Below are 15675 nucleotides of genomic sequence, written 5' to 3'. Positions count from 1 at the left end.
TTAACAGTGCCAAAGTGCACCTATTTTATTTTTGGATCTGGTACATAATTTGGGCTCCCTGGGAAAAACATAGATACTGCCATTCTTTGTAATATTGAAAGGTATATCCATCTCTTATACGCAATTCCTCCTATACCACTGAATAAGATTTAATAATACTTTCACGTATTCTTTATTGCATTGTGACATTGTGACCTTTTATTTTACATTTTGATCTGGCATTTATTTCGGGTCTCCCAGAGTAAAACATGGACTTTGTCTTAAATAATCATAAAGGTGGCGTGGGGTATCATTAAAATGAGCTCAGTGCCCACAGTATCTCTAGTTTCTCTTTAACCTTTGGAAATACATATAATTTATTGGTAAGCAATTAATTTAACTTTTCTTAGGCATACCAATGGATAACGTCTGGGACGTATATTTGTTAATTTAGGGTTGAATTGAATAAGAATCTCTAGGGTATCCGGAACCCGTCGGGTTATTCGTAACTGGTAAAATGGACACCTATGGTAAGTTGCGAAATAAATATTTTTGAGGGAAGTCTGAACTTTAATGAAACAATATTTCATTCCACAAGTCATCGAACTACCTTGACAAAACACTTGGATTTTGATATAATTCCTAGTATATTTATAGCACCGTCGAATCGGTTTCTTATTCGGAACTGGCCAAATAACTGTAGGATTAATGTTGGGTAAAAGTTTTGCTTTGGCTACGCGCAAAGGTACTGTAACTCAGCCCCCTCCCCTCTTTCTCTCTCTCTTTGAAAATCATATGTAAAATATATCTCATCAATGGGGGAAAATTGTATTTACATATTTGAAATAATTGATGTTTTAAATAACTGTTTCGTTTGAATTTTCAGTGCAGAGGCTAACTGTAAACCTCATATATTTTCAACCTCAAGCGCATACAAACACTTCCGGTAGCGTGAACAGTATTCTAGCTGAGCAGTAGTATGAGCCAAGACTGAAATGGCTGACAAGCCTTCCCCAGATATTTCACTGATTTTGTATATTTCAAGACACAAATTCTTTGTAAGTATTTATTATATTGTTTGTTTTACATCTGAAAATATGTATTGTAACAAGGAGAGAGATCAACTAGCACTTGACGTTTACAGAATTCACAGATATTACCATCGGCCAATGACTTTGTAAAATAGTATGCCAGGGTTTTTATGCCCCCTTAATCGAAGATTCGGGATATATAGTTTTGGCAATGTCCGTCCGTCTGTCTGTCCGTTTGTTTATCTTTTTGTCTGCAAAAACTTTAACATTGTCCATTATTTTTGAGTTGGCGGGCCAGGGGCTATGACTTTCATATTTCACAGATGTATTCCTTATGACAACACTCTTCGTTGGGTACCACCAAAGACCTTGTGACCTTGACCTTGGAGTTTGACCTTCTTTTACCAAAAAAATTTCTTCTGATTTTGTACGGAAATTTAAGCTCTTAAAAGGAAAAAGAGCAGAAAAGACCCTTCACTCGAAATAGGATTTTAGAATATATGCGTAAGCTGTTTGATTGTTAATTTGTTTCCGTTATTTTTTTCTCGTCTGTCAACTGTTATTGGAGGTTGCCCCTTTGCTACGGGCTTTACGTCGTTGTGCGATTTTTTGCATGAGATTTGGGGGAACCAACCCCCGCCCCTCATCCAAAAAATGCTAGATCCGCCCATTCCCTGTGTGCATTGAGGCGTGAATAAGTACGATTACTTTATATTCATCTGATTATTCTTATTAATCAAAATTTACCAGATTTTAAACTTCATTCACGATCACAAATCAATTGGTTTATATAGGCCCATCACTTTCAAAACTTTGTGCAAATTCTAAAGAGGAGACGTGGCTTAATTTATAATTTTTTGGTGTATTGTTTTCCAAACAATTTATAGTTCAAAGCTATCACTGCACCAAGGTGCGGCTTTTTATGCCCCGTAATGAATATGAACAGGACATTCATTGATAGTCATATGTCCGTCTTTCATCCTTTTGTCCGTCCGTCCATCCGTCTCCTTCCGTCCCGCTTTGCGTTTAGCTCTATTCAAAACCCAATTTCAAAGAAAATATCCATGATATTTTTTTTTTAATCAAATTTTATTTGCTGATAGATACTGAGGAGAGCTATTCAACTGCAACAGCATTTTTTACATTGACCTTTCATTTGACCTTGACTTGTTTTTTTCTTAAGAGTTAGTGTTTAGTTCAGTTTTAAAGAAACAATTCTGGATAGTTTTATCAAACTTCATATAATAATACATACTGATGAGAGCTATTTAACTGCAACAGCATTTTTTCACCTTGACCTTTCCCAAGACATTGACCTCAATTGTTTTTAAATCTAAGTGTTTAGCTCAGCTTTAAGGAACTCATTCAAAATATTTTTATCAACCTTCACATGCTGATACATACATGTACTGATAAGAGATATTCAACTGCATCTACATATTATAAGCTTGATCTTTCCTTGACCCCAGTTTTCTAAAGTTATTGTTTAGCTCATTTTTTTTAAAGAAATCATTCATGGTAGTAAGTGTTATCAAACTTCATATGTTGACACATACTGATAAGAGCTATTCAACTGCATCAATATTTTTTGAATTTGTTGGCCTTTCTTTTGATCTTGAACTCAGTTTTCTTAAATTAGTGTCAAACTTCATATGCTGATGCATACTGACGAAAGCTATTCAACTGCATCACCATTTTGACGTTTCATTTGACCTTGACCACACACTTCTCAATTTGTGATTTTACTCAGTTTTAAAGAAACCATAGAAAATATTTAAATTAAACTTGATAGGCTGATATGTATCAGTGAGAACGCTCCAAAATTTTTGACCTAAGTGTTTCCTTTGACCTCGACCTTTCATGTGAACTTGACCTCATTTTCCTAAAGCATATTTATGTAAGATTATGCACTTAAAATGCATTTTATTTTTTCAGAAATAACAACATGGCTAAATCTTTTTTGAATATATTTTTGAATCTATAAAGCTAATTCAAGTTTTATATACCGCAAATCTTTGAATAAATGGCTTAACAAAGATAACGTTAGAACTGTCTTTTCCATTTCTTCCAAGGAAGTTAGGGGAAAGGTATGTGATAAAATTAAGTTTTTGTGCACTTTTAAATACTTCTGTGTCCTAGATTGATAGGAAATGCATGGAAGATGCTTTTTGTGTGTTTCATTGCACCAAAAATAGGATTTCATATTCCATCATTTCAGCTAAGGAATGACGACGAGGATTATGTTTTTGAAGTGGGTTAATTAAAGTTTTTAGAATGGGTCTCATTTCTAAGTAACTATAAGCCCTATAATGACCAAACTTGCATAGATGATGCATCTAAGGATGCACACGGCTGAATTTGCTTCAGATGCTAGATCTGACCTATATCTTCTGGATGAGTGACCAGGTTAATAAAAATTTGGAGCAGATCTCATTTTTTTCTAAGTAACTGTAAGCCACAGGCACCTGTGCTGTAAGCCCTATGTTGACCAAACGTGCGTGGATGATACATCTAAGGATGTATACTACCAAGCTTACTTCAGAGCTAGATCTGACCTACATTTTCCAAAGGAGTGGGCAGGGTAAAATTTTTGTAGCAGGTTCATTATCAAGAAACTAGATGGCCTATCTGAATCAAATTTGCATAGATGATGCATCAAGGGATGAAAACTCTTGATGTTTTTCTATCAACAGAAGGCAGTAAGAATAATCTGCAGCCCCATGTGTGGATGAGACCTGCCTCCCATTACACTGCAACCATCGCTGGAAGACGTGGTAAGAATTGAGATGTACTCTTTTTTCCACTTTGACCATTTTTTACTTTATGATGCTTACTTGGTTTGGCCTTGACATCTTGACTTTCACTGACAGGATGCAGAAGAGAAGGAGCCATCCCAAGGTGCAGAAGAGGACCCAGTTCATCAGCTAGAGAGCCTGAATAGCTAAGCTTTTTGATTTATCCCTCTGTCTTTCTTTCTGTCCCCTCCTGACTCTAACAGACTAACCATCATCATTCCCATCCTCTTCTCTCTCCTTTGTTATGCCCCTTTCCCAAAGTAAGTTTCCCCTTTTGCTACTTTTTTTTGTCGAGTAATTTTTCTATTTTTGGGCTATGGGTTTTGTAATTTTCTGTCCGTTTTTGCAATTGTTTTGTGAATGTCTATTTAATTTTGCATCTGTTTTGATTTTGAACTGATTTGTTTGTCAGTTGTGTATTTTCAGGGGTTCAAATGAAGAAGGAGGACAGAAGAGGAGCTTGGCCGGCCTACAGAAGAAGAGGACTCAATTGCCCAGCTTTGAATAGAAAAGAACATTGGCCAGAGTGGTAAGAACATACTCTATTTGTTACGATTTTGATTCCCTGTTGTCTTTATTGTTACTAGATCAAAGCATTTAGGGAATTTCTGTTATAATGTTACAATAGGTAGATGCCTGGATCCCAGTGTTAAGAACAACTTGCTTGTTCGTCAGGAGGAGGGTGGGGAGGAGGGAGGGGAATTTGCTGTGGTCAAGCAGAGAAGGAAAGGTAGTACTGATATGATCACGTCTATTCTGTGTGGATTTCTTTTTCTCTTGTTCAGTTGAAATGAAGTCTGAAAATTCCTTTGACATCTTGATGTTTTTCTATCAACAGAAGGAAGTAAGAATAATCTGCAGCCCCATGTGTGGATGAGACCTGCCTCCTATGACACTGCAACCATCACTGGAAGACATGGTAAGAATTGAGATGTACTCTTTTTCCCACGTTGACCATTTTTTACTTGTTATATGATGCTTACTTGGTTTGGCCTTGACATCTTGACTTTCACTGACAGGATGCAGAAGAGAAGGAGCCATCCCAAGGTGCAGAAGAGGACCCAGTTCATCAGTCCGAGAGCCTGAATAGCTAAGCTTTTTGATTTATCCCTCTGTCTTTCTTTCTGTCCCCTCCTGACTCTAACAGACTGACCATCACCATTCCCATCCTCTTCTCTCTCCTATGTTAAGCCCCTTTCTCAAAGTAAGTTTCCCTTTTTGCTATTTTTTTTTTGTCCAGTAATTTTTCTATGTTTGGGCTATGGATTTTGTAATTTTCTATCCATTTTTGCAATTGTTTTGTGAAGGTCTATTTAATTTTGCATCTGTTTTGATTTTGAACTAATTTGTTTGTCAGTTGTGTTTTTTCAGGGGTTCAGATATGGGAGGAGGGCAGAAGAGGAGCTTGGCCGGCCTACAGAAGAAGAGGACTCAATTGCCCAGCTTTGAATAGAAAGCAACATTGGCCAGAGTGGTAAGAACATACTCTATTTGTTACAATTTTGATTCCCTGTTGTCTTTATTGTTACTAGATCAAAGCATATAGGGCATTTCTTTAACAACCTGACTCTGTGTGTTACAATAGGTAGACGCCTGGATCCCAGTGTTAGAAAAAACTTGCTTGTTCGTCAGGAGGACGGTGGGGAGGAGGGAGGGGAATTTATTGTTGACAAGCAGAGAAGAAAAGGTAGAACTGATATGATCACGTCTATTCTGTGTGGATTTCTTTTTCTCTTGTTCAGTTGAAATGAAGTCTGAAAATTCCTTTGACATCTTGATGTTTTTCTATCAACAGAAGGCAGTAAGAATAATCTGCAGCCCCATGCGAGGATGAGACCTGCCTCGTATGACACTGCAACCATCGCTGGAAGATGTGGTAAGAATTGAGCTGTACTGTTTTTCCCACTTTGACCATTTTTTACTTGTTATATGATGCTTACTTGGTTTGGCCTTGACATCTTGACTTTCACTGACAGGATGCAGAAGAGAAGGAGCCATCCCAAGGTGCAGAAGAGGACCCAGTTCATCAGCTAGAGAGCCTGAATAGCTAAGCTTTTTGATTTATCCCTCTGTCTTTCTTTCTGTCCCCTCCTGACTCTAACAGACTAACCATCACCATTCCCATCCTCTTCTCTCTCCTTTGGTATGCCCCTTTCCCAAAGTAAGTTTCCCCTTTTGCTACTTTTTCTCGAGTAATTTTTCTATTTTTGGGCTATGGGTTTTGTAATTTTCTGTCCGTTTTTGCAATTGTTTTGTGAATGTCTATTTAATTTTGCATCTGTTTTGATTTTAACTAAATTGTTTGTCAGTTGTGTATTTTCAGGGGTTCAGATGAGGGAGGAGGACAGAAGAGGAGCTTGGCCGCCCTACAGAAGAAGAGGACTCCATTGTCCAGCTTTGAATAGAAGGGAACATTGGCCAAAGTGGTAAGAACATACTCTATTTGTTACAATTTTCATTCTGTGTTGTCTTCATTGTTACTAGATCAAAGCATTTAGGGTTTTTCTTTAAAAACCTGACTCTGTGTGTTACAATAGGTAGATGCCTGGATCCCAGTATTAGGAACAACTTGCTTGTTCGTCAGGAGGAGGGTGGGGAGGAGGGCGGGGAATTTACTGTTGACAAGCAGAGAAGGAAAGGTAAGACTGATATGACCAAGTCTATTCTGTGTGGATTTCTTGGTCTCTTGTTCGGTTGAAATGAAGTCTGAAAATTTCTTTGACATCTTGATGTTTTTCTATCAACAGAAGGCAGTAAGAATAATCTGCAGCCCCATGTGTGGATGAGATATGCCTCCCATTACACTGCAACCGTCGCTGGAAGATGCGGTAAGAATTGAGATGTACTCTTTTTCCCACTTTCACTATTTTTTACTTGTTATATGATGCTTACTTGTTTTGGCCTTGACATCTTGATTTTCACTGACAGGATGCAGAAGAGAAGGAGCCATCCCAAGGTGCAGAAGAGGACCCAGTTCATCAGCTGGAGAGCCTGAATAGCTAAGCTTTTTGATTTATCCCTCTGTCTTTCTTTCTGTCCCCACCTGACTCTAACAGACTAACCATCACCATTCCCATCCTCTTCTCTCTCCTTTGTTATGCCCCTTTCCCAAAGTAAGTTTCCCCTTTTGCTATTTTTTTTTTGTCGAGTAATTTTTCTATTTTTGGGCTATGGGTTTTGTAATTTTCTGTCCGTTTTTGCAATTGTTTTGTGAATGTCTATTTAATTTAGCATCTGTTTTGATTTTAACTAAATTGTTTGTCAGTTGTGTATTTTCAGGGGTTCAGATGAGGGAGGAGGACAGAAGAGGAGCTTGGCCGCCCTACAGAAGAAGAGGACTCCATTGTCCAGCTTTGAATGGAAGTCAACATTGGTCAAAGTGGTAAGAACATATTCTATTTGTTACAATTTTGATTCTCTGTTGTCTTTATTGTTACTAGATCAAAGCATTTAGGGTTTTTCTTTAACAACCTGACTCTGTGTGTTACAATAGGTAGATGCCTGGATCCCAGTGTTAGAAAAAACTTGCTTGTTCGTCAGGAGGAGGGTGGGGAGGAGGGCGGCGAATTCACTGTGGACAAGCAGAGAAGGAAAGGTAAAACTGATATGATCAAGTCTATTCTGTGTGGATTTCTTTGTCTCTTGTTCAGTTGAAATGAAGTCTGAAAATTTCTTTGACATCTTGATGTTTTTCTATCAATAGATGGCAGTAAGAATAAACTGCAGCCCCATGTGTGGATAAGACCTGCATCCCATTACACTGCAACCTTCGCTGGAAGACGTGGTAAGAATTGAGATGTACTCTTTTTCCCACTTAAAACCATTTTTCACTTGTTATATGATGCTTACTTGGTTTGGCCTTGACATCTTGACTTTCACTGACAGGATGCAGAAGAGAAGGAGCCATCCCAAGGTGTAGAAGAGTACCCAGTTCATCAGCCGGAGAGGCTGATAGCTAAGCTTTTTAATTCATCCCTCTGTCTTTCTTTCTGTCCTCTCCTTACTGTAACAGACTTACCATCACCATTCCCAACCTCTTTTCTCTTCTTTATTAAACCCTTTACCTAGGTAAACCTCTCCTTTTTCTCACTTGTTCCTGAATAATTTTTTTAATAATTGCTAAGGTTTATGTGAATATCTATTTCTGAAATTGGTTTTTTTTTATGCTGTACTAATGTATTCTCAGTTGTGTATTTTCAGGGGTTCAGATGAGGGAGGAGGACAGAAGAGGAACTTTGGCGGCCTAAAGAAGAAGAGGACATTTATGCGCAGCTATGAGTAGAAAGTAACATTGGTCTGAGTGGTAAGAATACATTGTACATGTTGTATTTGTTCTAATTTGATTTCCTGTTGTTGTTTTTAAGTTGATCAAAGCATGTAGGATATTTCTTTAACATCCTCACTGTGTGTGTTAATATGAGGGTATCTTGATCTTAATTATAGGAATAACATCCTTGTATGTAAGGAGGAGGGAGGGAGCAGGGTGTGGAAATAGCTGCAAACAAACAGAGAAGAGAAGGTTATATTCACTTTTTAAAGTCTATCCTGTCTGGATTTCTTTGTCTTGTTCAGTTGATATGGTCTTTAAAGTTATTTAACATGTTGAGTTATTTCTTTCAACAGAAAGCAGTTTAGATGACTTTCAGCCACCACTGAAGACGAAACCCGCCACCCATTTAACTGCGGTCATCCTTGGAAGATGCGGTAAGATTTGAGATGTTCTCCCTATCCACTTTCCCAATCTTTTCCTTCAAAATATACTACTTGACACCATATCTATCTACAATGAATTAGTTGTTGATTACGTATAGCCACCAAACGATGGCGATCCACTCCAATCACTATTTAAGGAAAAAAATGAACACTGAAGGATGAAGGTTCGTGAGGGGAGTATCGGACCAGAAATTCTTCGCTAACAAAGATGATATGACAAAAATTATCTTGTCTAGATTTCTTTGGCTTTTGTCTTGTTGTTATGAAGTCTTTGCATTCATTTGACATTTTATTTTTTCTATTACTGATAGTGGTAAGGATGATCTGCAACCACTGGTCTGGACGAGTCTCCACTCCCATTCAATTGCAGCAAAGATTAGAAAATGAGGTAAGTTTTTTAAGTTCTACTTTCTTTACAATTAATTTTCACATCTTTTACTCGCGAATTTAGTTTTGTCAGGTATGGACAACCTCCTTTAGGTATACTGCTATATTTAATGTTTGTTGGGTTGATTCTGCAGTTAACTTCTATCTTTTTGATTAGCAGAAAATGAAGAGAGAGGAACTCCGGAGAATAATAAAGATGCATTCATTACTGAGCCAACAAAGGACATAAAGCACAGAAAATATGCTTATGTAATGGACTTGAAGAATCCGATTGAAAATGCTGATAAAAAGGAGAGCATTTGAACTTCATCTGGTCTTCATGATCCAGGAATCACCTCACCAGAACACCATCGAATGTACCTGAACAACTGAGGTAAAAAGACCTTGAACTTGAACTACTGAAGTAAGAGAAATCAACAGGAGACCTTAATTAAAATTCTTGCCATATGGAATCAGGACTTTACCTAAAATTCTTGCTATATGGAATGTGTGTCGATGACGATTTACAACAAAGATCGAAGATGGTATCTACTTTTCAACAGTTCATATAAGAATGGTGGATAATCAAGCCAAAACGGTTTTTACTGATAATCGAAAGGTGGTGTGAAACAAAAGAAACAGTTTACATCACTTTTATTATTTATTTTGGAATCGAGGAAGAACAAACTAAAAACAACAAAGGTTTACTCAAGTCAAAAGCAAAAGTACATTTAGAATAAAAGACCCACAATTAACCACGATTATTTACTTTAACTCAGAAATTGAAACCAACTATGTTAATAATTTAGTATCATTTCAGAATATTCATTTTTGAAGTTGATAAAGTCTAACTTCTTATTAAGAATATGTTTTTAGTGATAAATATTTTCTCCTTCACCCTTTTTCTTCATTAATTTTATTGAATTCCAAAGTTGACCTAACATTGTTTCTTCATTTATGTACCAAGTACATATCTTTGTCTCGATTTTGCTGTCGTTTGAACAATTTTTTTTTACATTTCATGTTGTTTAGATATTTGTTTAGCTGTATTTTGATCAGTACATGTCTGAACATTTATGCTTTGAGCGATTTTTTTTTTATTTTTAGGATAACTTAAATTTTTTTTAAATATTTTAGTTTGTCTTAGTATTTATATGTTCTATTTTTTTCTTCAGAACAATTTTAATTTTTATGCGCCCGGATCGATAGATCCGAGGCGTATATTGTTTTTGTCCTGTCTGTCTGTCTGTCTGTCCATTTGTTTGTCTGCAAACTTTAACCTTCGCCATAACTTTTGAACCATGAAAGGTAGAAACTTCATATTTGGTATGCATACTTCACTAATTAGGTGCTTTCAAATGACACCAATATTAATGACCTTTTGACCTTGACCGTGACCTATATGCTAAAAAAAAAGCTTCTCTCTTTGCAAACTTGAACCTTCGCTATAACTTTTGAACCTTGAAAGATAGAGATTTGATATTTAGTATGTATACTACACTAATAAAGTTCTTTCAAATGACACAAAGGTCAATGACCTGGTGACCTTGCCTGTCACCTCTATGCTAAAAATAGCTTTTTCGTACCTTCACCATAACTTTTGAACCATAAAAGATAGAGACTTCATATTTGGTGTGCATACTCCACTAATCAAGTTCTTTCAAATGACACCAAGGTTACTGACCTTGTGACCTTGACTGTTACCTATGCTAGTATGCTAAAAATAGCTTTTTCGATTTTTGTTGCCACCGGGCGCCTAGTGTTTCACAAACACATCTTGCTTAAAAATGTTTTAAGATTTTTCAAAGTTATTTAAGCTTAATAGCTATGGACATTTTTTATTAGATCAACGCTTGTCTTCGTATTTAATCTTCAAAGAACTGAACTGATATTAATATTTCAGCTTAAAAGCAATAGGGATATTTTTATCAGTGTTTCTATAAATACCTTAGATTTTAAATAAGAAGGTATATTGTGCTATCACTGATATTCACATGTAAATGTGAGGGAGGTATTTTTTGCTTGCTTGAAAATTTGATTTAAAAAATGAGGGAGTCTGAGTATTTAAGTTTAAATATAAGGGAGTATTTTTGTCTAAGTATAACGTGCCATTTTAAATGAAAGGGAGGTATTTAGTTCTTGCCTGAATATCCAAGCTAGATAAAACATGTTATCTAAATGCTTAGGAAGTATTTAGAGCTTCCATACATATTAAAGTATAAAAATGAGGGAGTTTTTAAAAAGTTATTTCCTGAGTAATAACACTTAATTTTAATACAGTTTTAGTGCTTGTCTGAGCATTTGATTTATAAAAAAAATTGCTGTTTGCCCTAGGTATAAACACTTTATTTTAAATGCAATAGAGGTATACGCATTTAGTTCCTGCTTGAATAGACAAACTTAAAAGCTGCTTGCCTAAGTGATAATTTATTTTTTATCTTATCTTATTTTAAATGCAAGGGAGGTATTTAGAGCTTAAAATGAGAAAGGGTTTATTTTTTTCTCCTGATTTTAAACACTTATGTTTAAATACGAAGGAGGTAATTTGTACTTGCCTCAATATTTAAGTATGTAAGCCTAAAAGTATATAGTGCTTGCTTAAGTAATAACATCTTATTTAAAATGTGGGGGAGGTATTTAGTGATTAAAATGAGAGAGCATTTATATTTTTTTTTAATTTTAAACACTTCACTTTAAATGCGAGGGAGGCAATTAGTACTTGCCTTGATATTTAAGCTTGTAAGCTTAAAAGTATGCAGTGCTTGCCTAAGTATAGTAACATCTTATTTTAAATGCAAGGGTGATATTTGTAGCTTAAAATGAGAGAGTATTTTTTCCTGATTTAAAGCACTTCATTTTAAATGCGAAGGAGTTATTAAGTACTTGTCTTAATATATTTTAGCTTGTAAACTTAAAAGTATATAGTGCTTGCCTAAGTAATAACATCGTATTCTATATCCCAGGGAGGTATTTAGAGCTTGAAATGAGAGGGGTGATTTAGAGCTTGTATGTATATTTAGGCTTCAATGTGGGGAAGTATTTTTAAATGCGAGCGAAGTATTAAGTGCTTATCTAAATTGTTCGGCTTAAAAATGAGGGAGTATAGTATTAGTTTGTGCTTGTCTGAGTATTTGGGATTTTTTTTATTTGAGTCAGATTGAGGAAGTATTTATTATTTTATTTGAATTTAAACGTGGGGAAATATTTTCAAATCCAAGCGAAGTATGTAGTGCTTATTTTAAATTTTTCAGCTAAGAAATGAGGGAGTATTAATTTATACTTGTCTGAGTAATTAAGATTTTTTATTTGAGGCAGATTAAAGGAGTATTTATTATTTTGTTTGAATTTAAACATGCTATTTTAAATGCAAAAGGGGTATTTTGTACTTGCTTTGAATATTCAGGCTTAAGGGATTAAATTTGTGAGTATTAGTATTGAGAGCTTGCATAAATATTTTAGCTTTAAAATTAGAGTTTATTAATTTTTTCAAGTGTAAAACACTTAATTCTAAATGCGAGGGGTGTATTATGTGCTTGTTCGAGTATTAAAGCATGAAAATGAAGTGTATATTCTTTGCACGAATATGAACACTTTACTCTAAATGCGAGGGGGGAGGGGGGTTATGTAATATTTGACTATTTAAGTTCAAGAATGAGGGGGTACCGGTATTTATTTGGTCTGAATATAAACACTTTATTCTGTATGGTACATTTAGGGGTCCGGAGGTGCCTTAATATTGAAGCTAATAAGTTTAAGAGTATATTCTACTTGCCTGAGTATTAACACGTTATTTTAAATTCAGGGGTGGGGTGGTTGTTAGAGCTTTTATGAATATATAGGCATAAAAATGAAGGAGGATTTTTTTCTGAGTATAAAGAATTTATTTTAAATGCGAGGGAGGTATTTAGTTTTTATCAGAATACCGGGTATCTAAGTTTAAAAAAAAAAAAAACGAATAAGTATTTACTATTTATTTACTATTAACATTCTAGATTAAATGCGAGGGAGGTATTTAATGTCGACCTGTATATTTATTTACAAACGAAAGAGAACTTTTACAAACGAGATATTTAACTTACGTCCGAAAATATAAGCTGAAATGTGAGAAACTCACGTTCTACTTGCTGAATATTAAAGCTAAAAATTGAAAAGGGAGTCGTCCGAATTAAGACATATGCAAAAAAACCTGCTCTCTTAATATTTTTTTCCCGAAGATTTAAGTTTTTTTTAAAATTGTGTATTTTCTTACACTGGAGGTAATTTTTTTTTCTCTATATTTTTTTTAAAGGGAGTTTGATGCATTTTGATAATGTTTAGTATGAAGACTGATCAGTGCACTTCCTCTCATTTTTCAGAGGAACAAAATGGCAGGAGATATCTCAAAGGCCATAAAAACCTCCCTCAGTTCCTCAATTTTGCAATGATCAATGAAAGGTTTGACTTCTTTCTGAATCAACAGATGTTATCCTTGCATACAGTTTTATACTAAGACAGCATTATTTTTTATTATCTATGGGTTTTTTTACTTCATCATATAATGGGTAATTTGTGTGCTTTAAATCGATTGCCATTTTCCGTTTTTTCTCTCAATTTATAAAGCAACATTTATTTTGGGGTTTTTTTTCTTTATAAACCTGCAAAATTTTACAAAAACTGAAAGAAAGATAACGAACAATGGTCCATCTCATTAGAAAACTTATAGGCAATACAAATCTGTGGAACGGACACAAAAGACGGACCCTCGGAAAAGTAAAAAGTGGTATTAGGTGTCTAGGAGGAGTCTCGTGGGCTGGTCACATCGGCCATGAGCCCCATGTTTTCGTAAAATGGACGCAATATTCCGTAGTCAAATTTATCTGTACAAAGAAAAGCCGAATAATTGGCATCAAATATGGCAGTCAAAATAAGCATCGAACTTACCCAATATATGATATATTTAAAGTAAAATATTCTCTCTTTCCCTTATTTATTTTTTTTAAGTTGTGGATTTTTATTTTTCTATCCTTTTCTTTAAAGTAAAATAATCTTTCATTCTTTCTTTCTCTTAGTATTTTTTTTTTGGTTAAGGTACATAAAGAATTCTTATTTTTTCTTTCTTTCTTTCCTCCTTTCTTTCTTTTTCAAAGTTTTTTTACATACTTTAATTTACAGATGTTTTCTTCTATAGTATATCTTTCATCTTTTCTTTTCTTTTTCTCTCTTTAATCCTTTGTCTATGAAGCTAAATGTAGTATTCATTTTATTCCTTTTTCTTTCTGATGCATTTATCAATTTTTACTACACGAAATTAGTTTTCTGAGATTTTTAGTCTCTCTCAATATAAGTTTTCTTTCAACGGTGTGTTGTAAAAAGGACTGATCAGTCCCCTTCCTCTCACTTTTCATAGGAACAGAATGGCAGGAGATATCTCAAAGGCCATAAAAACCTCCCTCATATCTCAATTTTCCAATGATCATTGCTGAATCAACAGATGTTATCTTCGCATACAGTTTTACTAAGACAGCATTATTCTTTTTTAATTATTTATATATTTTTTTTTATTTCATCATATAATGGGTTATTTCTGTGGTTTAAATTGGTTGCCATTTTCCTTTTTTCAGTTTATATAGCAATATTATAGTTTTTTGGGGGTTTTCTTTATAAACCTACAAAATTTTACAAAAACTGATTTAAAGATAACGAACAGTGGTCGGTCTCATTAGAAAACTTATAGACAATACAAATCAGTGAAACGTAAATAAAAGACTGACCCTCGGAAATCTAAAAAGTGGTATCAAGTGTCTAGGAAGAGTCTCGTGGGTTGGTCACATCGGCCGTAAGCCCCATGTGTTCATCAAATTGACGGAATATTACGTAGTCATATTTAACTGTACAAAGAAAAGCCGAACAATTGGCATCAAATATGGCAGTCAAAATAACCACAGAACTTACCCAATATATGATATTTTTAAACTAAGATATTCTTTCTTTCTTCTTCCTTTCCCTTATTTATTTTTTTTTAAGTTGTGCATTCTTATTTTTTCTACCCTTTTCTTTAAGATATCCTTTCCTTCTTTCTCTCTTTAGTATTTTTTTTTGGTTATGTTACATGGAGAATTCTTATTTTACTTTCTTTCTATCTTTCTTTTTCAAAGTTAAGATTTTTTTTTTTGCGGACGTTTTGATACTTTATCTCTCATCTTTTCTTTCTTTCTTATTTTTATTCTTTAATCGTTTATCTATGAAGCTAAATGTAGTATTCTTTTTTCCCTTTGTCGCTTTGATGCATTTATCGGTTCTTACTACATCAAATTAGTCTTCCGAGTTTTTTTAGGCTCCCTGAATTTTTTGTTTTCTTTCAATGGTGTGTTGTAAAAGGACTGATCAGTCCCCTTCCTCTCATTTTTCAGAGGAACAAAATGGCAGGAGATATCCCAAAGGCCATAAAAACCTCCCTCAGTACCTCAACTTTGCAATGATCATTGAAAGGGTTGCCTTCTTTCTGAATCAACAGATGTTTTTCTAAGACAGCATGATTTTTATTATATATAGTTCTTTTCTTTTTATCATATAATGGGTTATTTCTGTGATCTAAATTGATTGCCATTTTCCGTATTGTTTTCCTTTCAATTTATATAGCAATATTATTGTTTGATTTTTTATAAGCCAGCGAAATTCTACGAAAACTGAAATAAAGATAACGAACAGTGGTCGGTCTCATTTGAAAACGTACAGACAAGTCAAATCTGTGAAACGAGCACAAACACGGACCCTTAGAAAAAGTGGTATTAAGTGTCTAGGAGGAGTCTCGT

The 15675-nt window shown here is 34.7% G+C and overlaps 2 long non-coding RNA genes across 2 annotated transcripts; both read left to right on the top strand.

Moving 5' to 3' along the window:
- Window positions 1-3701: 3701 nt before the first annotated feature.
- Window positions 3702-6413, top strand: LOC134269984 (uncharacterized). The gene is made up of 6 exons (XR_009992699.1): window positions 3702-3784; window positions 3881-4334; window positions 4434-4535; window positions 5601-5681; window positions 5782-6231; window positions 6343-6413. It is a non-coding gene; the product is annotated as an uncharacterized LOC134269984 (long non-coding RNA).
- A 1555-nt stretch (window positions 6414-7968) lies between these two features.
- Window positions 7969-8907, top strand: LOC134269983 (uncharacterized). The gene is made up of 4 exons (XR_009992698.1): window positions 7969-8108; window positions 8249-8324; window positions 8429-8509; window positions 8830-8907. It is a non-coding gene; the product is annotated as an uncharacterized LOC134269983 (long non-coding RNA).
- The last annotated feature ends 6768 nt before the right edge of the window (window positions 8908-15675 follow it).

Source organism: Saccostrea cucullata, unplaced genomic scaffold (genome assembly GCF_032062105.1).
Source record: "Saccostrea cucullata isolate Sc308-1 unplaced genomic scaffold, CSIRO_AGI_Scuc_v1 ctg261, whole genome shotgun sequence".
NCBI lineage: Eukaryota > Metazoa > Mollusca > Bivalvia > Ostreida > Ostreidae > Saccostrea > Saccostrea cuccullata.
This window is presented reverse-complemented; position numbering and strand designations above follow the sequence as displayed.